At 29.7% G+C, this 25,357-nt stretch overlaps 2 long non-coding RNA genes across 3 annotated transcripts; both read right to left on the bottom strand.

Moving 5' to 3' along the window:
- Positions 1–38: 38 nt before the first annotated feature.
- On the bottom strand, positions 39–2,335 carry LOC112490957 (uncharacterized). Of its 2 annotated transcripts, XR_009640497.1 has the most exons (4): positions 2,049–2,335; positions 754–1,853; positions 463–532; positions 39–294 (listed from the first exon to the last, which is right to left on the bottom strand). It is a non-coding gene; the product is annotated as an uncharacterized LOC112490957 (long non-coding RNA). The 2 variants fall into 2 exon arrangements; XR_007239809.2 differs by having other exon boundaries at positions 754–2,326.
- Positions 2,336–13,540: 11,205 nt separating this feature from the next.
- LOC107413659 (uncharacterized) lies at positions 13,541–14,827 on the bottom strand. The gene is made up of 3 exons (XR_001581077.4): positions 14,721–14,827; positions 13,947–14,623; positions 13,541–13,862 (listed from the first exon to the last, which is right to left on the bottom strand). It is a non-coding gene; the product is annotated as an uncharacterized LOC107413659 (long non-coding RNA).
- Positions 14,828–25,357: the final 10,530 nt, after the last annotated feature.

Below are 25,357 nucleotides of genomic sequence, written 5' to 3' on the forward strand. Positions count from 1 at the left end.
GTGCAAAAATAAATTTTAATAAAAATGTCACATTTTCAAGAAAATAATTTAATTATCTTTACATCAAAACCCATCATTATCGTTGTTAAATGAACATCAAAATCTATCATTGTCTTTATATTCAAAAGGCTAATGGAAGAAAAAAGATACATCTATGAACATGATGAAGTAACAAAAACAAAGCAGTAAAAGCTCGCATTCCAATTTCCTTTTCTTTCTATTTCAGCTTTTCGTTTATCTTTCTCCAGTTGTTTGATTAGCAATTTTTTTTCCATTTTTGCTTCCTTTTGAGCCCTATTAACATAGAAAGAAAATTCAATATGAGAAAATGAGAATAAAAATAAAAAAGAACAAAATCAGAGTTCACTAATTAAGTCAGAGTTCCCATAAAAGAATTTTATAATTAAGCTCAAATAACAAAAAGAAAAGCAAATTTAATTATCATATTATATCTGTTTTCACCATATTAAACTTCGATCCTTTACTCTAACATCATGAAAACTCTCCCATGCCCTGTCAGTCAATTGACAACCTACAAAGACGGTAGCAGCTATACAATCATAAAGCCAAATATGGTGATGGTAGCCAATAAAATAAGAAAAATAATAGCAGTAGTATCAACTGGTTCAGCTTGTAATGGGTTTCAGGTGAGGTTTCACTCCAAGAAAACAAAGGTAAAACACGTTAATAGGAGATGAAGGCAAAAGGCAAGTAGGAACATTCCTAGGAAAAATTAACTATAAATTGGAATACCTTCTTCTAAAGTTTCTTGTGTGTGGAATACAGCAGCATTATTTTGCATTATTCTTTGCATATTCAACTGGATTTGTGCAGTAGGTAATGAACCATTTGAATTCCTTAGTTCGTCCAGCCATGCAATGGTCTTCTCACCAGCATTCTTTTCCAAAGTTTTTTGTTTCTCCCTACACCAGCCCAAATAGAACACCTTAGCTTTAAATACATGATTTTTTGAAAAAATTATTTTCAATATAATAACTTGCCTGGTCTACGAATTTCCGCAACTCTATTAGCACAAACTCGACCAAATACTTATGTCAAGGAGGGAATTTGCACCAAGTATAATGGTGCCATGAACTGATACACAGGCTGTCGCTCCAGCAGCCAATAACCGAGGAACTATTGCATCTGGATTATCACTTTTAATAGTAACAACTTTTGGAACAAAAAAAGCATAATAGTGAGTAAAAGCTAAGCCCATAGACCATGGCCCAAAAAGTAGACCTGTCACTCAATATTTTATTTAAATACAAGTTCACTTTAATTCCCATTTACACAAAAAGGAAAATCATCACCCATTCCTCCCAAAAAATAGGGTTCAAACCTTTAGACTGCTATTTTATAGTCTCTCTGTATTCTGCTTAGTTTAGTATAGGTTATACAAGCTAGGAGAACATAAAGAGTCCGGAATACCTTTACATTTGTTGTGGTCCATTTGGAATTGGTGAAATAACAGTTCTTTTGCATGGATCTATATCTCAGCAAATATCTCAAAGATTATCTTTAAAATTGTAATTTTTTAGTAATTGATCATAATTATAATTTATCACAAATTCAAAGTTTTAATGTTTATAAATTAGAATTTTATTAAAATCCTTCATTTATCAATAAATGCTAACATAAAAAACTATAATAACATGGAATCAAATTTTTCATTAACAGAAAAATAATATCATACATATTTTATATAAATTATCAAGGTACCACAGCCAATTATGACCTTTCAACATATTTTACTAGCACCTACCTCTGGGGAATGGGCTCCTTTGTAACATCAACACCAGCAAGAATGGCAGCAGTTTCAGAGATAGTAGGAAGCCTCTCCTTCAGTACTTCTGGGGATAAATGGTTCATGTGGACATAAATATGGTCCTTCAAAGGTCTTATTTTAAAATTACTACCATGGTTACTAGAAATCACAAAGTGCAGAAAGCAAATAATCGACTAAATGCATGCAACCGCTAATGGACAAAAATATTGGATATGTCACTTAGATTAATAAATGCCTCACATTCCGAAACACATCATACCTACACCATGACCCTCTCGGATTTCCATAGTCATAGATCTTGAAGCAACATCTTTTGAAGCAAGGGTGATTATTATTCTTTCGTGTACTTAGGGAAAGTAGAGGAAAAAAAAAAAAAAAAAAAAAAAAAAAAAAAAGAAGATCTATCAAAAATGCCAGTAGGCAAACAGGATGGTGTTTTTTGACGAACGAGATAGTGTTTTTTGGAAGGGAAAGTGAAAAGGAAAGCCCTAGCTGCATTTCAAAAGGGAAAGAGAAAGTAGAGGAAAAAAAAAAAACCAAAAACAAGAAAAGAAAGGAGGCTGCATTTTGATAGAGGAAAAAAAGAAAAAAAAAACATAATGAGGGTTATTTTGGTCTGGATGTGTTAAAAGTTGGTTATTTAAAAAAAATTTTTTTGGCTATTTTTCAAGTTTTGATTGGACAAGTGGCTATTTTTCAAAAAAATCCAATTTTCTTGGCCTTTTTGGGTTGTAGGCCGAATTTAGGGGTTTTTTTGAAAAATAGCCACCCCACTAATCCGTTCTTGAAAAATAGCAATTTTCTTTTTTTAAATCTAGCCAGCTGTGGACAAAAATACTCTTGGCTAAATTGAAAATTACGAAATAGTTTTGGATTTTTTTGAAAAATAACCACCCCACTAACCCATTTTTGAAAAATGGCAAATTTTTTTTTTTTTTAAAAGTAGCCCACTTTTTACTTGCCTGGACGAAAATACCCTTTCATAATGGTTTTTGTTCTTTTTTTTTTTTTTTCCCCTCTCTCTATCAAAACACTTCTTTTTTTCTTTTCTTGTTTTTGTTTTTTTTTTTTTTTTTCTTTCCTCTACCTTCGAATCCATCGACTCATCTAGGGTTTCTTTCTACTTTCCCTTTCGGAAACTCAATCATTGTTGCCACCCAAAGACAGAGGAGAAACACACCATTGTCGGCTCTACTCCGATCTGTCATTTGTCACTACCACCATCGTCGCACCACCGTTGTCGCCACAGTTGATGAGAATTCCAGTTCGAGCGGTTCCTCTTGATGTGTCTCTACTTTCCTAAATGTTGTTGTTCTCGACAATGTTGTGAGTGAACCTCGTCCTTTTCTACGTTATCTCCGCTTTTCTTTTCTACGTTATCACCGCTTTTTTGGTTTCTATACCATAAATTATCAATGCTATTTTTTATTTTTATTTTTCTCTCTTAGCTTTGATTCATTTTTGTGTTAGTATAGTAGTTTGGGTGGTTGGGTCTTTATACTTTCAGAGAGCACAGATTGATTCATTAGAATTTGGTTGGATTTGCTTTTCTCTTTTTAATGTATAGATCTTTAAATCTGGTTTGTGTTTGGATCTTTGGCGATCTTGGTTCATGTGGTTAGGATTGATAATTGCTTCGATTTTGAGGTCAGTTCCTCATACGAAATTTATCTTGTTGGCAAGGAACTGAGGACTTGAGAAAGGAAATGGGTCATTGCAGCGGAAGATAGCTTCGAACTTGAGGACATCTTATATTTTCTCTTACTCATTTGATTTCAGAGTTCTTTTTTAGTATTGTTTTGTTTTGTTTTGTTTTGTTTTTTCTTTTTAATTTTCAATTTTTCAGGAATTAAATGTTGTTGCCTTCCAAGATAGTCGGATAGTGCAACTTGTTTTGTCTATTGAATTGTAGACTTGGTCTTTGCATGGAAAATGATATCAAATGGGTCCAACCATTATATCGTGATCTTTTCCCTCTTTTTATAAGTACCAATGCTCGCATTGGTGGTTCTCTGAAACATTGAAGTTTTTTATGTATTTTTCCTTATGAACTATGAGGAGCTATTTGATGATTAGTCTATATTGCAAAGTGTTAAATTTTGACAATTTTATTACACTTTTTGTTCTCTTAACTGTTTGGAGATCCTTATGTATCTTCTTTGAACATTTTTTGGTGCTCATAATGTTCAGAGTGCCGGTAAATCAACAGTTTTGAACAGTCTAATTGGACATCCTGTTTTGGTACGTTGAATTTGTATTTTAAGAGTGGGATCCTTTTTGATTATTTTTTCTATCTGATAGGACTGTGTAGAAGTTTCTTCTTTATTCTGAAGTTTTATTTCTCATTTACTTTCAGCCAACTGGTGAAAATGGTGCAACTTGGGCTCCCATAAGCATTGATTTACAGAGGGATTATTCTTTGAGCAGCAAATTATACAAGGAGTGGACTTTGGTTGGTGCATTGACTGCATCAGGACAAGGAAGTTACTTCCAAGATCCCAAATGATGAAAACAAGCATCATTTCTTTTATGAGGTGGTTTTGGCTATAGAGTCTAGATGGGATTTCAATACAAGATGGATGATTTACATAAATACTTAAATTATTGAGTACTGATATAAGCTTAGATTATTGGCTTGACTTCATTGCAATTTATTTTTTTTAATTTTTATGTAAGCAACTAGGTGCTATATTGCAAGAAGTGAACTTTGTTTTTTTTTTTTTTTCTAGATTTATATATAAATCTTTTAATTTATATTTTTCATAAACAAAATTAAAGCTCATTTACCAATTGAATCAGATTGAATTGTTTCTTTTTTCCCCCAGCCATGGTTTCAAAAAGAGTTGTAGGATAGAAAGTCCAGCATTAGTTCCCAAAAGAATCAGGTAAATGTCAAATTATATTTATTGCTTTTATTTCTGCTTCTTCTTCTCCCTCTCTAACCACGTTTATAATATGGTAATTCGGAAACTTAATTTGAAAATGATATTTGCTTAAACACAATTCTAACATGTACGATATTTTGTGACTTATCATGATGATTGCTTATTTGTGATCCATAGTTTGGAGGTGGGGGATGGTTTTATATTTCTATTATTTATGTATTTATGTTTATTGCAAAGAAAATGAAATCCATTGATGCGTTTAGTGGCACATATTTCTGCATTTAGGCTAATGTTATTTGTTAGTCGTCTTATGCATATGCTAGTGTCTTATATTTGTTATGATCCTTTTCCAAACAATTTTATGCCCAGTTGGCTTTGCAAACCAATCTCAACAAAGTTAGCATGCAAATTATTCTTAGAGTTTAAGATTAGAGATAAATAAGTGCTTCCCCTTTAATGAATCATGTGATCCTCTATTAATGATAATCCTATGCTAGACCTACTATGGCTTGGGCTCGTAAAAAATTTTTTTATATCAAAACTGAAAGAGGAATTATTGATAAGTTAGATATATTGAGAGAATAGGCGAGTCACATTATAAGACCTACCCATTATACAAGAATAAAATTAACTCATTTTAGTTTAATTAAGAAATATATAAATATTTAAGTTTTTTACTAATATTGATTTTTTATTTTTTTAGCACTAAAGAAGCAAGTGATGGACCAAGCAGAAAATTGAAGCACAAAATTTGAGATCGTATAATTGCAAATGACTGCTGAGAAAATTAAAAAAATAAGGATTTGAAGCTCTCACAAACACACATACACACACACACACACACACATACATACTCACAAAGATAAAGAAAGAGAGAGAGGGAGAGATAAAGAGATAGAGAAGCATTGATGGTGGTTTGTTTTCCATTAATGTAAGTTGCTATTTTGAACAAAATAGAAAATGTTATGCATGTTGATGCTACATTAATGCATTAAAATTGAATACAGTACGATTTGAAGGTACAGAGTCACTCCCAGAATGAAGCCATTATGGGAATAAGTGATCTGCAATGCAAGTGATCTAAGCATTCGAAAATAAATAACCGACATTAAAAAACGGAGTTTTTAAAAAATTTGCACTGTAAAGCATAATGTAATCCTTAATATATTTCTGTATGAGTTGTTTTGTTGCAGTGGTGACTGTGGCATTTTTACGCTCAAGTCCATGGAGTTTTTATATGCTAGATTACTATTGACTTTTACACAAGATGACATAGAGTTCTTCAGGAGGAAGTATGCTCATAAGGTTTACAACAAAGAACTAAGCATATGAGCTGAGTGGTGATGCATTTTTCTTTCCTTTTGTCATGTTTATAGATGCATATTCTTTATTATATTAGACTTTTAATTGTAAAGATAATGGTGGTTTATAATGTTCATTTAACAAAGATAACGATGTGGTATTGATATAAGGATAAGTAATTGACCTTATAGGAAATGTGTCATGTTTATTTATTAGAATTCCGTTATGCACAAACATCTTACTACCTTAATTGCAAATTTTAAAAAATTTGCCGCTTGTCGGAAATCCCATATAGAGATCAATTGAAGCCTCTGGATAAATTTCCGCCAGGCGGAAAATTTTTCCTCCAAGCCGAAATAGTTTTCCTCCTGTTGGAAAAAATTTCCTTCAAGCGGAAATCGTTGAATAATTTTTACTCCTATCATAAACTAATTTCCTCCACTTGGAAAATCAATTTCTAATAGATTATTTAAGTTAATAGTGTGGTAAAAAAAATTGAGAGTGGAGACAAATATTATATAAGATGAAGATGGAATTAACAAAAAATGTATTAACATTTAAAATCAATAACCATTTTAAATAAAAGAAAAAATGATATATATTTGTTTTTCTTTTCAAAATCATTTGGACATTTCATAAAATGATATATAAACTAAAGATTTAAAATCAACTCCAGAAAGCCTCTTTTCATTTGGGATTAAATTTTTAAAAAAAAAAAAAGATTGCTAATAAATCTTCCACCATGAAGTAGAAAATATTATATCCAATATATGAAATACTTATCAAAACATATTAAACCATAGCACTAAATTAAAACTTTCTAATTCGAAGCATAAGACAATGGATTCATACATCTTTGCCTATAATGTCCAACACCACCGCATCTACATTTACGTTCAATAAGATCTTCACCTTCGGATGGTATGCGTTGCATCCTTGGCCTACCGGCTCGCCTACGTGTCCATCTTGGTGGAAGAACAATACAACTTGCCATGTCATCCGAGGCATGCCACTGTTTTTCATCTAACAAATGGTAAATGGACTCAGCATAAGTTGCACGATATGCATCCGCGGTGTAGTAATGAGAACACATGCCATAAGGAGCAATTTTACAGTCTCTGCAAGCGGCAATACAATGATCACAAGGATATTGATCAAGATCAAAGACTTTGCATGAGCATGTTTTTGATTGGAGATTAACTATACCCCTCAAACTCCCACCTTCCACAAGAAATTCATGCATATTAATGGCTTTCACACGTAGTCCGATGGACTCCAAATTTCGTAGTTTGAGTTGCTCTTCCATATGGTCAGTCACAGGCTTCGTCAATTTTGCACCTGCAATACATCGCTCATAAAACCACCTTTGCAGTAAATCCCGTATGTGCTCTATTAATGCTACTATTGGCATCTCTCTAGCATCTAGCAAAATGCCATTCAAGCTTTCTGCAATATTGGTGATCATGATAGTGTACCTTCTACATGGACAAAGAGAACGTACCCACCTTGTAGGGTCATATGATCGAATGTACTGGGCAGCCCTACTGTTTTTTGCCTCAATTTGCCCCATATAAAACTCAAAATCTTCAACCAAATATGCACTAGCTGCGAGCATGAAACATTGTATTATTGATTCATCTTTCGCATATCCATTTGCTTTAATATTTCTTCTTGTATGGTACGTGCACAACGCATGGTATGCATTGGAAAAAACTTTGCGTAATGCCCTTTCAATAGCGGGGTGTCTATCACTCACAAACACCAAATCTGGAAAATCTCTTATGGCATCCTTGAGGTTTTGGAAAAACCATGTATGTGCTTGCTCGTTCTCTCCATCTCCAATGCCAAAAGCCAAAGGATATAATTGCTTATTGTCATCCATGCCCGATGCAATATACATGTACCCTTTGTATTTTCCTTTCAATGTAATTGCATCAACAGCCAACAAGGGTCTTATGTGGGATTTAAATCCCCTAATATTTGCTCCAATCACCATAGAGAAATATACAAAATTGTTATTGTCGTCTGTTTTGATACATGTAACAGTCCCAGGGTTCTTCGACACTAACTCATAACAGTAGGCAGGTAACTTAGCAAAATTCACCTCTGGAGATCCCCTAATACTGTTAAGTACATACTCTTTACCTTTCCATGCTTTGTTGTAGCTTATATTCACCCTATATTTCTGCAAAAAATCATGTTGAATTTCTTTGGGTTTGTAAATACGTGCAATACCTTCATATTTAGATTTGATACATTGCCCGATAACCCGGCTACTAGCCTGCTTATGTTCTCGATACACGATATCTAACGAGCAACTGTGTATATATTATCAAAAATTCTCACAACAAATATTTCTCCATTTTTAAATATGGTTGCACGTAGTCGCCATTTACAAGTATTTTCCAAGCATACAATCTCATACCGTTGTGTAGTTGACCGTGTCACCTTGAACTCCTTATTTTCTCGCATGCAATAAATATTCAGTTTATTCTGTAAGTCACGTTTATTGTGAAATAATTGTCCAACTACTATGCTTTCACAGCCAATGAACTTTGACGAAAATGTGACCATAGAACCACTTCTGTTGCTCGATGATATGTGGTCACTTGTAGCACGATGAACCCTAACATCATCAACTCCTTCATTGTTCATTTCAGGATGCATATCATTATCATTGTCCGGCAACTCATGGTCAAAATCTACATCATTATGATCAACATCATCCCCTGCTGCATTGTAATTCTCATCATGATCAATATTATGCAACTGCTTATACTCCTCATTGTTAGGAAACCGTTCAGCATAGTCACCTTCAACATCAACTCCTTCGTGGATGTTAAATGATGTCCAGGCCCCACGAACATTAACTTGATCTCTAAATTGAGTTTCTTGAACCATAATATCCTGAGATGTAGCCTGAATAGGTTCAGTACCGGAAAGTTGTGGTAGACGAACTCCAATTGGAGGACAAGAAAAAGAATGAAGATTACTCTCACTATCCGAAGCAAATGCTGTTTGATGAACATTTCTACATACATGTTCAACTTTCGAAATCACCTCAATATACAATGGAGGCCGCATCATTGTCATCCCTCCATTCCTCACTTCTTGAAGAAAGCATTTCACATCCCTATCACATCGTATTTCTGTAGGATCCAACTTTTCTGCACATCGTCCATATATCCATTTTAGCTTTAGCAAATATTCATTTCGATCTATCTCAATAGAATTGAAAATCTCATCCTCTAACTCTGATTTTGTGCATCTCTTGCCGACGGAAACCATTATATTTTTACCATTTCGATATTCCCAATTACCACCATCATTTTGTACCAATGTTCCATTGTATAAAACCGCAATTATAATATCATCATCTTCCATTTTACTACAATATTAAATGAATAACGTTAAACTAAATCAATAAATATATAAAATTTTAAATAATACTAAACAAACATATTAATTGTATTTAAAAAGTTGATTCTGTTTTTTTTTTTTTTTTGTGCCAAATATAGCTTTTTCCTACTGGGGAAAAACTGGTGGAAACTTGGCGGAAAATTGGCAAAAAATTAGTGGAAAACTTGCTAAAACTGACAAGCTGGAGGAAAATGGCGGAAGTTCATTTTTTTTGCCAAATTTCCTCTGTTTTTACTGCTTTTTGTAATTTTTCAGTTTTACACAAAATTTCCCCCATTTTCAAACCATATGCCACCTAAGTATCTTTAAAATTACATATAACAGCTCATAAATTAATTTCTTGCATACCCATATTAAATAAAAAGCTTAAAAATTCCAAAACTAACAAAAAATACAAGAAAAAAGAGAAAGAGAAAAAAGGAAAAAAAAAAACACATTCATCTAATAAGAAAAAAGATAAAATTTTTACCTGAGTTTAGTTTCAGATATGAAAAAATACAAAAAAATGAGAGTGAGAGAAGATGAGATGCAAAGAGTGGCCTGTTAGAGAAACCCTTACATGAACGGCTATGTAGAGGAAGAAGGAAAGGGTAAAAAAAACCTTTTGCGTAATTTTCAATTTTATCAAGAGTATTTTTGTTCGAAGATGGCTATTTTAAAAAAAAAAAAAAAATTGCTATTCTTCAACAATCATGTTAGGGGGTGGCTATTTTTCGAAATAACCCAATAGTTTTTCTCTTACCCTTTTCTTTTTCCTCCTTTCTTAAACAACCCGTTGACCTAAAAAAAAAAAAAGCATTCTCGCATCTCATCTACTCTCACTCCCTTTTTCTTGTATTTTCTCACTTTTGAAGCTAAACTCAGGCAAAAATTTTCCTCTTATTAAATGAAACATTGATGCTAAATGATATAAACTTGTCCAACTACTCTCTTATTGTTGTATTTTTTCACTTTTGTATTTTTTTAAATGTTTTTTCATATGGGTATATAATAAATTAGTTTATGAGATGTTATATTGGAGTTTAAAGATACTTAGGTGACATATGGTGTGAAAATTGGGGAAAAATTATGTGGAACTGAAAAATCATGAAAACTAGTAAAATGGAGGAAAATTGGCGAAAAAGATTAACTTCCGCCATTTTCCGTCAGTTTGTCAGTTTTCGCAAGTAGAAAAATATTATTTTTGGCCCAAAAAAAAAAAACAGAAGCAATTTTTTTAGGACAGTTAATATGTTTATTCAGTATTATTAGTATTTTTATATATTTAGTAATTTAGTTTAAAGTTATCCCCATTAAATTTTGTAGTAAAATGGAATATGATGATATTGTAATTGCGGTTTTATACAATGGAACATTGGTACAAAAAGATGGTGGTCACTGGGAGTATCAAAATGGTAAAAATATTATGGTTTTCGTCGGTAAAAGATGCACAAAATCAGAGTTAGATGATGAGATTTTCAATTCTATTGAGATAAACAAATATTTGCTAAAGCTAAAATGGATATATAGACGATGTGCAGAATAGTTAGATCCTACAAAAATACGCAATGATAGGGATGTGAAATGCTTTCTTCAAGAAGTGAGGAATGAAGGGATGACAATGATGTGACTTTCATTGTATGTTGAAGTAATTTCGAAGGTTGAACATGTATCTAGAAACGTTCATCAAACAGCCTTTGTTTCGGATAGTGGGAGTAATCATCATTCTTTTGCTCGTCCTCCAATTGGTGTTCGTCTACCATAAGTTCCCAATTCTGAACCTATTGAGGCTAGATTTCATGACATTATAGTTCATGAAACTTAGTTTAGAGATTAAGTTGACGTTCATGGAGCCTGGACATCATTTAACATCCATGAAGGAGTTGATGTTGGAGGTGATTGTGCTGAACGGTTTCCTAACGCGGATGAGTATGAGCAGTTGCATAATAGTGATCATTATGAGAATTACAATGCAGAAGGCTGATGTTGATCATAATGATGTAGATTTTGAATAGGAGTTGTCTAACAATAATAATGATACGCATCCTGAAATGAACAATGAAAGAGTTGATGATGTTAGGGTTCATCGTGCTACAAGTGACCATTTATCATCGAGCAACAAAAGTGGTTTTATGGCCATATTTTCATCAAAGTTCACTAGTTGTGAGAGCATAGTAGTTGGATAGATATTTTTCAACAAATGTGACTTACAGCATAAACTGAGTATTTATTGCATGCGTGAAAATAAAGAGTTTAAGGTGACACGATCAATTACACAACGGTATGAGGTTGTATGTTTTGGAAAATACTTGTAAATGGCGACTTCGTGCGACCAAATTAAAAAATAAAAAAATATTTGTTGTGAGAATTTTTGATAATATACACAGTTGCTCGTTAGATATCGTGCATCGAGAACATAAGCAGGCAAGTAGCCTAGTTATCGGGCAATGTATCAAATCTAAATATGAAGGGATTGCACGTGTTTACAAACCCAAAGAAATTCAACATGAATTTCTGCAAAAATATGGGGTGAATATAAGCTACAACAAAGCATGAAGAGGTAAAGAATATGCACTTAACAGTGTTATAGGATCTCCAGAAGAAAATTTTGCTAAGTTGCCTGCCTATTGTTATGAGTTAGTGTCGAAGAACTTTGAGACTCTTACACGTATCGAAATAGATGATAATGACCATTTTGTATATTTCTTTATGGTGATTGGTGCATGTATTTGGGGATTTATATCCCACATAAGACCCTTGTTGGCTGTTGATGTGACTATTTTGAAAGGAAAATACAAATGATACATGTATATTGCAGCAGGCATGGATGACTATAAGCAAATATATCCTTTGGCGTTCGGCATTGGAGATGGAGAGAATGAGTAAGCATATGCATGGATTTTCCAATACCTCAAGAATGCTATTGAAAATTTCCCGAATTTGGTTTTTGTGAGTGATAGACACCCAGCTATTAAAAAAGCAACATGTAAAGTTTTTCCCAATGCATACCATGGTCTGTGCACGTACCAAATAAGCAGAAATATTAAGATAAATGGACATGGGAAAGATGATAATACAATAATACAATTTTTTATGCTCACAGCTAAGGCATATTTGGTTGAAGATTTTGAGTTTTATATGGGGCAAATTGAGGCAAAAGACAGTAGGCTATCCAGTACATTTGATCATGTGACCCTACAAGGTGGGCACATTTTTAGAAGGTACACTAACATGACCACCAATATTGCAGAAAGCCTGAATGGTATTTTACTAGATGCTAAAAAGATGCCAATAGTAGCATTGATTAAGCACATATGGGATTTGCTGCAAAGGTGGTTTTATGAACGATGTACTGTAAGTGCAAAATTGATGAAGCCTATGACTAACCATACGGAAAAGCAACTCAAACTACGTAATTTGGAGTCTATCCGGCTACGTGTGAAGGCCGTTAATATATATGAGTTTCTTGTGGAAGGTGGGAGTTTGAAGGGCACAGTTAACCTTCAATCAAAAATATGCTGACGCAAAGTCTTCGATCTTGATCAATATCTTTGTGTTCATTGTATTGCTGCTTATACAGAACGCAAAATTACTTCTTATGGCATGTGTTCTCATTACTACACTGCAGATGCATATCGTGTGGCTCATGCTGAGTCCATTTACATTGTATTAGATGAAAAATAGCAATATGCTCCAGATGATGTGTCAAGTCGTATCGTTCTTCCACCGAAATAGACGCGTAGGCCAAGGATACAATGCATACTATGAGAAGGTGAAGATGTTATTGGTCATAGATGTAGCCAATGCGATGGTGTTGGATATTATAGGGAAAGATGTATGAATCCATTGTCTTGTACTTCCAATTAGAAAGTTTTTAATTTAATGTTATGGTTTAATATCTTTTGATAATTATTTTGTATCATGGATATATTTTCAACTCGATGGTAATGCTTTTTTTATATTGTGATACTGGTGTAGTACATATTTAGCAATTTTATTTTAAGAATTTAATCCTAAATGAAAAGAGGCATTCTGGAAATGATTTTGAATCTTTAGTTTACAAAAAAAAAAAAAAATTAAAATGTCCAAATGATTTTGAAAGGAAAAACAAAATGTATCATTTTTTTCTTTTCTTTTAATCGGTTATTAATTTTAAGGCGAAAATTTTCTAGTAAACATGCCACATTTTGTAGAAGATAAATTAATTATCTTTACATTAGAACTCATTATTATCTTTACATTTAAAATGCTAATATAAGAAAAAAGATACATATACAAACATGATAAAAATAACAAAAACAAAAAGTAAAATATAATATTATGATGTTCACGAATCAACCACCTAACTCATATGCTTAGTTTCTTGTTGTAAGCCTCATGAGCATATTTCCTCCTAAAAGAACAATGTGTCATCTGGTGTGAAACTCATTGGTAATCTAGCATGTAAAAACTTCATGTACTTGAGTACAAAAATGCCACAATCACCACTGTAACAAAACAATAATATAATTACAATCATATTCAATAGTTAAAATTTATTCAGTAAACATGTAAACGTTAAGGGCCTTTACCCATTAGTTTGCTAAGGGCAATTTTGTGCCAATACATAGGCAAACTCATCAACAGATTCTACAAGATCTGGCTGCTCCTTATAGAAGCACGCAAACATCAATAAACAAGGCAACATAATGCATAATTTTTTAAAATACGTATCTGCTAAGTAATAAATCCACTGGACTTTCATACATTAAATTTATGATATATTTTATCTCTACTCTCATTTTTATTTTTTTATCTCAATATTAATTTATTCATCTATTGGAAATTATTTTCTGACTGAAGAAAATTAATTTCCGACAGAATAAAATTATTTCCAATACTGACAAGAGGAAACTCTTTTTTTATTGAAGGAAATTTTTCCGACAAGCGGAAAATTTTTGGAAAATTTTCCAGATGCTTGAACTTAGCTAGACCTTAGGAGTCTATGCAAAAATAAATTCTAATAAAAATATCACATTTTCAAAAAAGTAAATTAGATATCTTTACATCAAAATCAATCATTATCTTTGTTAAATGAACATTAAAACCTTAGAAGAAAGAACATGCATTTATAAACATGATGAAGTAACAAAAACAGAGCAGTAAAAGCTCGCATTCCAATTTCCTTTTCTCTTTTTCAGCTTCTCATTTATCTTTCTCCAGTTGTTTGATTAGCAATTTTTCTTCCATTTTCACTTCCTTTTGAGCCCTATTAATATAGAAAGAAAATTCAATGTAAGAAAATAAGAAAAAAAATAAAAAAGAACAAAATCACCACAACTAAAAGAGTTACTGCAGATACATACAAATTTGTACCATACTTCTACTGCAGGCCTTGAGTTTATCTAATCCCCCCAAGCTGCTTAACATTGTCACTGGACACTGATGAAATTCCTTGCTCAATACACTAGATAAATAACCAAATCTATCAGAAGAAAGAAATTACAATAATAATACAACTGGTTCAGAAAGAGAGAAAAATAAAAGTAATATATCCAAAATCAATTTAAAAAATTTCAAAAATAATTGAGAGGTGATAATAACGAAGCAATGGAAGAAACAGACAATTAAAAAATAAATAGATAAAGAACTTTTATTTTTATTTTGTAAGTTTTTTTGAAAGGAATGAATATCCTAATTTGAAAAATTGCCTTTTCATAAAAAATAAGTTCAATTTTTGCATTGAACCCACAAATGCAGTCTAGATCACTTTCCACATGCTTGATCCAATTCCAATTCATGTTTGACATGAATCTATAGCTAATTATGGCATGCAGAGTATACACCAAAATTGCCTTAAAGAAGCTTAAAATGAAATGAAACTTAAATATTCCACAAACCCAAACATATATTGGTCTAGGTGTTTCCACCACATTTCATATATGAAGATGGATTTGCAGCAAGTGTACTGTCATATATAAGAAATATCCAAGTTCATTCTACCCTATTGCTAATATATTCACTTGAGCTAAAAGGCAAAGGTCTAATGTCTCCAGGTTTCTACATATACCATGAAGTCATCTCAAGCTCTAGTAATAGTTTTGATAAGTTGTAACCATTACTGGAAATATGGAAAGAGATTCTAACATAAAAGGATTGTCCTAATACAGTTAGCATCCACTCAGTCATTTGGAATCAGTTTCGGTTACATCTTAAGGCATCATTTCCCTTTTATGATTCCTTTCACCAATCACAAGATGGAATAGAAAACCAAAGAACATTAGTGCAGTTTTAGCATGACTCTGTCATGCCACTTTAATGGCATTAAAAACTTTAGGAATAAAAACAAGCCAAATGTTCCACTAAAATTGCACAGCTACTACAAATCTAAGAGATATATAATCAACTTTCTTAGTTCAAGTTTGTTTACCATCAAGAACTTCTATGTATTTTGATATATTTACTTTGGATTTCAAATCTACAGGTTAATAAATAAGTTCAAATATAAATTATTTTTAATAAATAACTTCAAATATAAATTATTTTTATTTTTACCCACTATTATTTATTTGTTTTTATTTTAGACATATGGACATAAAACAAGCATAAAAACATGAAAGCACATGTACTTTGGACTGTATTCTAGCAGGAAGACTCGGACAAGTAAATTGATTATCTATAAGTTATAGTGACTAAGACCTTTTAACTTTATAAAATGTTTATAATTTTTTTCTATTAACTAATAAATGTTTTTCTTTATAAAAAAAAAAAATAGTTAAGAAGCGGCTGTGTATAATCGATAATGTGAAAGATTAAGGAATAATTACATATAATTTATCACTCACTTGCACGTGGTGTAAGCAAGTAGATACATTGTATCTAGAGACCAAAAATATAGTATTTAAATGAGTAGTTTGTCCTAAACAAGGCACTTAAAAAAAAAATATAACACGTTTGTCGTATTCCTAATTAGAAAAAGAACGCAAAAAATTTAGATATAAAATCACATAAATAGAGCTGAAGTTGCCTACCTTGTTGTTTCACATTCCAAAAACTAAGCATAATTATTTAAAAGGTTAAGTTGCTAGCAACTGACTGGAGGTTTATAATTTTTTTGTTTTTTGGGCTTTGATATGTACTCAGAACCAACAACAATTAGTGTTAAGAAAAATCCTATGATATCATAATTGTTACAATCAAAATATTCCGTGAACCCCAAAATGTCCAGAAAATATAAATATGCAGAACATGTCCACAGTCCACAGTAAGCTTATAATGCACTCAGCGAAATCGAGGAAAGCATTATGCGATTCTTCATGTCTTATTGCTGACCATTTTATATGGCTATATACGCAGATACAACACCAGTAAGCAAATAATAGGAGAGAGAAGTAAAACAGAAGGGTTCAATTGTTATACTTCTTAATAAATTTCTGCATTAAATTTAACTGCTCTTTAATTGGGAAGGCTAGAGGATGAATAAGAAAGACAAAAATTGACCCCTGCGTAGAAAAAAAAACCCATACTACAATATTTCGCATTTATGTTGTTTTCCCAATCAAGTTTATCTCAACCTGAACAAGCCAATTTTATTTTAAGCTTTACTTCATCGAACCCAAGCGACAAAAATAAAATATCATTCTTATCATTTCTATTTCCTGATACCAAATAGATGTTGATGCATCTTAAAAAAAAATAAAAAAAAAAAAGGGCAGGAAAAATAATCAGAAAGACCATGTCTTCTCTGAGAGCAGAGGGTTGGAGCCAAGCACAAAGAACATGAAAAGCATCCCCGAGTGCTCAAAATCATTCATGTGGGAAGGGTTCAAGACCCCATTAAAAAAAGAAACTTGAGGTGGGTTGAATAAAGAAGCTCAATACACCAAGCAAAAGCGCATGTTTCTGATATAAAAATTTTCAATCTACACTTTCAGTCAAAAAAAAAGTTCTTGAAACTCTTCCCTCTTTTAGCTATTCCTTCACTTTCTTCTTCAGCGATTCCTTAACTTTCTTCTTCAGCAAACCGACTAACGAAACTTGGGTTCTTCTATAGAAATTTGCAGGCTAATTTTGGTTTTCCAGAAACTTGTCTCTCTGATCAGAGACAAAGCTCAAACAACGCCGCACGGACACAGGGAGGGAGGACAATTTTCCAAACACTGGTTCTTCTACGACGTCGACGAATGGGAGGACAATTTTGGTTAAAGTGGCAACGGCGATGGTGTGTTTCGAAAGGGAAAGGGAAAGCCCTAGCTGTGTTTGAAAGCCCCTGGCTGTGTTTTGAAAAGGAAAGGGAAAGGGAAAGGGAATGCAGAGAAAAAAACCAATAACCGGAAAATAAAAGAAAGTTGCGTTTTGGTAGAGAAAAAAGACAACCAAAAAAAAAAAAAAAAAAGTAAATAAAAATAAATAAATAGTACTGAAGGGTTTTTTGCCAGGATGTGTTAAAAGTTTGCTAAAATTTAAAAAAAAAAAAATTGCTATTTTTCAAATTTTAATTTGGATGATAGCTATTTTTCAAGAAAATTTTATATTTTATTTAAAATGATGTATTTAACTGCCTTCTTTTATTTAATATACGAACAACTTTTTTTTATGTTTTACAATAATTTTTCCGCACGCCAATGTCTCAAATTTATAATCTTTTAATTATAATTGTAAATAATTTAATAACCAAGTCAAACTCACTTAACGTACAAACAACCGATTTGTAAATAGCAAATATAATTTTATTTATTTATTAGCTAACCCAAGAGTGTTCGTTTTGCTTCTTTTCTTTTGCCCTTTTTGGGTCGAGTTTTCCTGCCTCTCATGGTGGAGGCAACCAATCTATAAGCAGTCTTTTAAATTGGCTGGTTGATATGCCTTTTTAAAGCATGTAAACGTATTGAAACCAAAATATTTGTACTTTTCTCTTTTGCTCTAAGACTACAGTAAGTTCCCCACTTCCAAAGCCCAAGTTTGTTGCCCCTACTTAAAAATAATTATCTCTTTTACATGGTATCACGGATCATTTATAATTAAATTTTTAACAATTATTTTATGGGGTCTAGATGCTTTAATTAATGCTGGGCATGATTAAAGATTCTTTAATATCTATAAAGAATATTAAAGCATAAAAAGTTTATGAAGTGAATACACAATTTTTATTTTTTTTTTGGTTGTGGTGGAGTAGGGGGTGGTAAAGAATATATATATATATATATATATTTTTAACTTTTGATGTGGGATCTACCACCACTAGTAATGCACTATTAATGCATAATTTTCATTACCAGTGAGAAATAAGTATTTTTGTTTGCAATTCAAACATACACAACTCCAGTCTATTTTCCAAATGTAGTAACACTTAGCACATTGATTGACAAAACTTACCCATTATTCTCCTACCGGAATTGGAAAAATCATAAATAGATGAGACGAGGTTTGGCTTGGGCCAAAATAAAGATGATGGTCTATTTGATATTGTTCTATTAGATAAATAAACATTTGGAATAGTTTCAAATAAATGCAATAGTTAGGGGAAGTACTTTGCTGGAAATTGAAGGAAAAACTAGAATATAGGGATGAAATTTTTAATAATTTTTAGGAGTTTTCTTGTTGTCAATTTTATAATGGCTTAAAATTATTCAAACATTAATGCACTCCTTGCTTGCACTCCCTCTCTGAGCTGTAGAAAATTTGTAAAATCTATGTAGGATGATCTTTTTATATGATCTTCTTCCATTTAGAGGGATAAAGATATGATTTTGATATGGCTGGCGTCTATACCATCTTCACCATCGATTAGTCAATTAGCCAATCATTGCAAATTTTTGTATGACTCAAATAGATAATAGGGGAATGGATTGAAATACTTCCATCGGGTTAAAATAACGGAAAATAAATTAAAAATTTTTAAAAAAAGAGACAAAACAAAACAAAACAAAATATATTTAGGCTAATGAAGGCACACTTTTTTTTTTTTTTTTTTGGCTGCTTTTGATAAACGCTAATGAAGGCACACTTAGTCCCATCTAAGTTAGAAAAAATTTTTATTTCTTTTGTCTCATAATATTCTTTTCCCGATCGGTTGTTTAATTTGATCATTTTTAGCATCGAAAACGTAAAAGAAGCCGCAGATAAAAGTACACAAAAAAAAAAAGCCTTTTTTATATACAATTTATTACATCAATATTTTCTATGCACAATTAACATATAATTGCCTTACATTTCATTTTCCTTTGGATATAACATCATTTTTTGAAACTTTTAACGATGAAGTTAAAAAATTTGACCAATTTATCCTCCATTTAATAAATTTTTTTCTCAAACAAAATAATGAAAATAATATGATCAAACTCATAATTAATTTTTTTTAAAAAAAATAGTTTTAAATATATTAAGCTTAATTTTTGAATTTGTATTTAAGACAATTATGATTATTATATATAATTATTATTTTATTTTTTTGGATAAATTGGGAAAGGTGGATTTTAGCATTAATATTTTAAAATTTTAGAATTTTTAGAAAGAATTATGTATATGTATTTGTCTGTTTGTGCTATTCTGTTTTAAAATGCTGTGAGAAATCAAAAAAAAAAAAATATATATATATATATATATATAATATATTAATTAAAAAAAAAGTCAAAGGGAGGGTAAATAGATAATTGGGTCAAATTTTAATTCTTTTAAGAGTTTTAAAAAATTGTGTTGTACTAAAACAAAAACAAAATATAAGGAGCTTTAATGATATTTTTCATAATAAAAATATAACATTGAAAAAAATAGCAAATTAGGGAGTGCTATATTGATATTTACCTTTAATATAATTTATTTGATTTCATATATATATATATATATATATATATATATATATGTATATGTATATATACAAAGAGAGAAGCCATTGGTTAAAAAAAAAAATTAGAGTGAAAAAATGAATATTAATTATTTATTGAAAAATGAAATATTTTAAAAAGTGATAATGAGCACTATTGAAATTGAATAAAGAACCAAGCTCATTATTTTATAAAATTGTCCAAAATGCTCTTTATTTTTTAAAATTATTGTACTTTTTAAAATAAAGAGCTCCACCATTAAAAGATGCTCTAAATTTTATCTTGCTTTAAATTTTGTATCTACTTTATTCTATGGAATTATCAATCTTTTTTTTTTTTTTGTTGAACTTGAAATAATATTTATCACCAACAATAATATGATCATCAATGGAAACAGGATCCATGCTAAATGATGATAATTAATTTGGTTTAATTTTTACTTTTAAAACCAACAAACTATATAGGAAAATTAACCATTAATATTAACAAATTAAATTATTATGTCAACTTTGAGCTAGTCAAATTGGCAACAATCATTAACGATAATTTCATTTTTTAAATTTATGATTTGATAATGAAATCTCCATTCCTCTATTTATCAAAACAAAAAAAAACAACAAAATTATCGTATCAACACGTGGAATCTACCGAACGTTGCCGATGATGAGAAATCACATTTTGTTACTAGTACTAGTTTTTTTTTTTTTTTTTTTTAAACATAAAAGGTACCATTTTTTTGTGAACTTTATATAACAACTATTATGATAATATTTTACATATTTGTTTAAATTTATTAATTTTTTATCAAATGGGCATCATATATAGAGGTAAAATCAACAAATCACATATGAAACCGATGAGAATAAGATATTGAATGATTGTATATTTCTTGTATTTTCTATTTTACGCACATATAGTATTGTACTACATTGTTTTTTTTTTTTTGTTTCTTTTGTTTTTTTGTTTTTTTTTTGTTTTTTTGTTTTTTTGTTTTTTTGTTTTTTTGTTTTTTTTTTTTTGGTTTTTTTTTTTTGGTGATAGATCAAAGAGAAAGATTTTAGCATCAAACCATATCGAACATCTGGCGTACTGTAGAGTTAGCAATCTAGTCCACCACAACTTAGTCATAAATTTATTTATATATATTTAATGTATTCTGTTTTAAATTGTTAAAATGTTAATACATCATTTTGATGCAATAAAAATTTATATGTTGATATTCAATTTTGATACAATAAGCTCATTTGGCTTTCTTTTTCCTTTTTTTTCCTTTTTTTGCCCCTTCTTTTGGTAAAGAAGCCAGCTCAATAGGTCCAAAATCCACAATTTTTGGTTAATAAATATTTTATTCATGAAAAATTAAATAATAGTTCCAAACTACTTAATTACCTTATGAAGATAGGTTTAGTTGACACATTGATATTTAATTTAATTTATTTTATACAAATGGTGATCCACTATAGAATCCTTGATCCAAAAATAAAATAAATTAAAGGGAATATTTCATTTACACTTATTCATATTTGGGATAAATACAATAACATTTCTTTAATAATATCATCTACACTCTTTAAAGAAATTTGAATTACCTTTATACCCTTGCATAGGTTAAATTAATTTCAAAATTCCTTTTATTATTATTTTTTTTGCAATAATTAATTTGAAAACATCAAAGTTTTGTTAATCTCTATTTCAATTAATTTTATTTAAGCTAAATGATAATTTTTCAGTTTGGAAAAACACATAAAAAAAAAAGTATTTGGTGATTTTATTAAGATAGAGTTTTATTTTTTAAACCAAGTTATAATTTGTCAAATATATTTTACTAAATGTATGATAATTTCTTAAATGTATTCAACTAAATATATTATAAATTTTCAAATATTTCAATTAAATATATTTACCAAATATATAACTTAGAAAGCTTATTTAACTAAAATTATGATATTTTTATTGTGAAAAGTGGAAAAATTATCATAATTTAAATAAAAATTATTTAAAAGTACAAACAAAAAAACTTTGAAGTTTTCAAATTAATTATTGAGAAAAAATGAAATAAAAGGAATTTTGAAATTAATTTAAGTTATGTTAGGGTAATTTAAATTATCGTATTTTTTTTATAAGAAATGGAAAATTATCAAGTAATTTAAATAAAAATTAATTATAAATATATATAATAAAAAAAATCGAAGTTTTCACAAATTAATTATTGAAAAAAAAAAGAAATAAAAGAATTTAATTTAAGTAAAGATATAAGAATAATTTAAACTCCTCAAGCGAGGTAAATGAAATATCCTCTAAATTAAATTGAACCATATATAATTATAATATATATATATATATATATAGTGTTTCTACTTTTGGAGTTCACTTTGAATTTAAACTCCTCAAGCGGTGTAAATGAAATATCCTCTAAATTAAATTGAACCATATATAATTATAATATATATATATATATATATAGTGTTTCTACTTTTGGAGTTCACTTTGAATGTTACCGAAAAAACTGTGCTAAGATTATGGACATCCTATGGACCATTGGATTAAGTCAACGGTTAAAGACAATTTTGCTAATTAAAAACATTAAAAAAAGTGAAAAATAAAAAAGTAAAAATTGAATTTCTGAATATGTACCGTGAAAATGAGAAAGAAAGGACAGTTATGAAGACCAACAATGAAAACACTGTCAACACTCAATTTAGCCATCGGAATGATTTTGCTATCAAACACTAGCCATTCGGCATTAGAGTTGTTGTATTGGAATACTATATATACTGTCGATCCCACTATTTTTTAGATCTATCATCATCTCATATCTTCACAAAATAGCTACCTGATCCAATCTTTGGTGGTATGAATGATCTGCCTTCTTCTCCAACCTGATGCTAGATGTAGATCTAAATTGTGTTTCCCTTTCATTTTTTTGTTTTTAATTTAATATTTCTTTTTTTTTTTCTAATTTTGATTAATTAAAACCATTTACTGTATATATATGTACATTTCTTTAGACCTAAAATCCAAATCATTCGCTTTTAATTTAATGTTTACTACTTATACCAATAAATTATATATTGTTTAATATAAAATATAATTAAATACATATCCTATATCATCTTCACCCCCTGAATTTTTTTTTTTTTTTTGACTGCCTTAATTTCCAAATCTTGCCTTGCACATCTTTGAACTTGTAAGTAGATTACTTAATCTAACTAACTCAATTCCCTAAGTCACAAGTCTTATATTCCTTGTTATATACATCTTAACTTTTTGAGTATCAATAAAAGAACAAGGTTTTTTTGAACATTATATAAATGAATGACTTCACATGCCATTGAATTTTTGTTTGATTTATATTATTTGTATCTAATTGTCTACTTCAATAGACAAAACTTAAACAGCAAATCGCCTAAACTATATATACTTAGACCTGGCAAAGGGTCGTATGAAAATAAATTCATATCATATCATGTTGTATTCATGTTAAATTTTACTTATTAAAACTTAAAATATTCATATTCAAATTTCTTCGTTAACTTAACGGGTCATTCATTACATGATCTATTAACATATTAAGTTATTTGAATGGATATGGGTTAACTATAGACAAATTTTTTGTTTGATCTGTATGTCTTAAATTATATTGTATAAATATTCTTTTTATTAAAAAAAATGATAATAACATTGACTATCAAAACATATATATTTTACCAAATATATATATATATATATAAATATGTGTATATGTATATATATTTTTGCTATCAAAATAATATTTAAACAAACACAAAACAAGAATATCTTAATACAAATCAAAGAAAGGGAAATTAGAAACTTTTTTTTTTTTTTTAAGGAAAAGGAAAATTAAGAACATAAGTTGTTCAAAACACTATATCTATAATCATAAAAGTAGGTATATTTTTTACCTATAATATAATAACGGGAATGCCCCTCTTAATGGCTGATACAGGTCATTTGCAAGTTTCACCTAATACAACTCGTTAATATAATAGGTGTTAATGGATTGATCCATTATCACCCCAAACATTGAATTATTTATATATTCATGTCAGGTTAACAGGTCATAGTCTCTATATACTGAATGAGTTTACTTATTAAATTTCCACATGATTTATATAATTCGAATTTAATTGTTTTATTAGATATAAATAATGGGATTGGATTTAAATTATCTTGTTCAAATCGTTCAAATTATATAATTTGAATGCAATTGTTTGTTCTATATATATAACCCAAAAATGTTTAAATTGCCCTAGTTATGCATATCAAAAAACTATAGACTCCCCATTCAATTTTTTTTTTTTTTTAAATGCAATTTGCATGAAGAGATAGAACAAAAAGTTAAAAAAAGAAAAAGAAAAATCAAATGAAAAAAAAAAATACTTACAAAGAAAACAAATAAATCATAAAAGGAAATTGAATAAGGTTGAAAGGAATGTTATCCCAATCATTTTTATGTATGTTTTTCCTGTTGATCGCAAAATTTTATTATTTTTATTATTAGGGTTTATTATTTTTTAAAATTCTACTATAGTGTGTATAAGAATTTATTTTTATTCTATTTAAATATTTAAGAGTATATCTATTTTTTTTATCAAATGATATTTTTTAAATATAAAAATATAGTATGGTTTTTAAATTTCGATTTGAATAAAACTACCCTAATGCTAAATTTAGAATGTTTTCGTTTCATATTTTCAAGTGGAAATTACATTTACACCCTCCGAGATACAATAATTACATTTTGAAGCCAAATTTATTGGATCTGTAAAGGTGGAAATGCAATTTGCCCCATTTTCAATTTTTTTTTTTATTTTAATAAAAAATGAGAAAGATGTTTTATTACAAAAAAAATCACTTCTATCACACTTTTTCCCATTTTCCAAAACACTGAAGTTCGTCCTCACCCTCTCTAATGGATATTGGGAAAAACAATAACAATAATCCCAAATAGTTTAAAGCATATCTAATAAATATGGTATTCATAAAAAATAATAAATAAATAAATAAATAAAAAGGCGCATCAAATGTGAATATGAATCATTATCTTCGGAACACGGGAATTAAAAAGGTTTATTGTGGCATGAATTTTTGTTAAATAGACATTTAATTTGAAAATTTTTCATTATTTATTTTTAAATTCCATTCAATTAATCATTTAC

The sequence above is a fragment of the Ziziphus jujuba genome, chromosome 8, assembly GCF_031755915.1.
Source record: "Ziziphus jujuba cultivar Dongzao chromosome 8, ASM3175591v1".
NCBI classification, from domain to species: domain Eukaryota; kingdom Viridiplantae; phylum Streptophyta; class Magnoliopsida; order Rosales; family Rhamnaceae; genus Ziziphus; species Ziziphus jujuba.